Raw genomic sequence first — 1,522 nt, 5'->3', positions numbered from 1 at the left:
GATGAGGTGTGTGACTTCTGTTTCCTTCTCTGTTAAGATTAACGGAGTATTTCAGAAGTTTTCAAGCCAACACGAGAAATTAGACAAGGTGATACAATTTGCCTTATTTGTTCGTCTAGTGTTCAAAAGGTTTATCGTGCCTCCTCAAATCTGTTGGTTATATATCTCAAGGGGTGTCAGAGTTGGAATACACTCCCCCTAGATATCACACTTGTTTTTTGTGGACGATTGTATAATCTTTTTAGAAGCATCGCAAGAAGGGGCCACCAGATTGTTGGAGATCCTGGATTTTATAGCCTGGGATCGGGACAATTGATTAACAAGGAAAAATCATCTATGTTCTTTAGAAAAATTCCAGCCACGAGATGAAGGAAGTAGCTCGTGGTGTCCTTGAGATTAAGAAGGAAGCGTTGGCAGAGAAATATTTGGGTTTGCCAACTGAGATTGGCCGAGATTCGAGTGGAGTGTTTGAGTATTTAACAGCTTAGGTGAGAGGCCGAATTGATCACTACTGGATTCAGGTTCTTTGCCGAGTGCCTGAGGCACTCGGCAAATACCAGATTGCACTCGGCAAAGAACACACGGTAAAAAATTGATCGACAAAACACTCTTTGCCGAGTGTCTTTTATCGGGCACTCGGCAAAGGCTTTGCCGAGTGCCCCGGGGACACTCGACATAGAAAAGCGACCGTCATGGCACCGGTGCCGTTGACAGTCACTTTGCCGAGTGCCAACCTTGCAGGCACTCGGCAAAGATTTTTTATTTTTTATTTTTAAATTTCTTTGCCGAGTGCCAACCCTTCGGGCACTCGGCAAAGAGTTTTTATATATTTTTTTACAAAATTTCTTTGCCGAGTGCCAACCTTCAGGCACTCGGCAAAGATTTTTATTTTTTTAAAAATATCTTTGCCGAGTGCCCTCTGTACGGCACTCGGCAAAGATTTTTATTTTTTTTTAAATTTCTTTGCCGAGTGCCCTATGTACGGCACTCAGCAAATATTTTTATTTTTTTTAAAATTTCTTTGCCGAGTGCCATCTGTCCGGCACTCGGCAAAGTTTGAATTTTTTTTATAAAAAATTTCTTTACCGAGTGCCCTCTGTCCGGCACTCGGCAAAGTTTGATTTTTTTTTAAATTTCTTTGCCGAGTGCCACGGTCACAACACTCGGCAAAGCTGAAAAAATGAGTTTCTGGACATCCATTTTTCTAGCTTTGCTAAGTGCTGTGACCATTGCACTCGGCAAATGGGTCCTTTGCCGAGTGCAACACTCAGCAAAGTGACCCAAAACTGTAATTTTTATTTTTTTACATTCCATCATGACAAATAAATTCATACAAACATCCATCACATATATATCTCATCCATCTACACATCCATCCGCACATATCACATCCATCACAATATATATCACATATATAATAATAAATGCTCAAGTCCATCCAAATAAATTCATAAGTCCATCAAAGTCCACAAGTGCATCACAAGTATATCACAAAGTGAACAACAAATGAAAAAAATACAAC

Source organism: Miscanthus floridulus, chromosome 6, assembly GCF_019320115.1.
Source record: "Miscanthus floridulus cultivar M001 chromosome 6, ASM1932011v1, whole genome shotgun sequence".
Lineage (NCBI taxonomy): Eukaryota > Viridiplantae > Streptophyta > Magnoliopsida > Poales > Poaceae > Miscanthus > Miscanthus floridulus.
Note: the sequence above shows the minus strand (reverse complement) of the source record.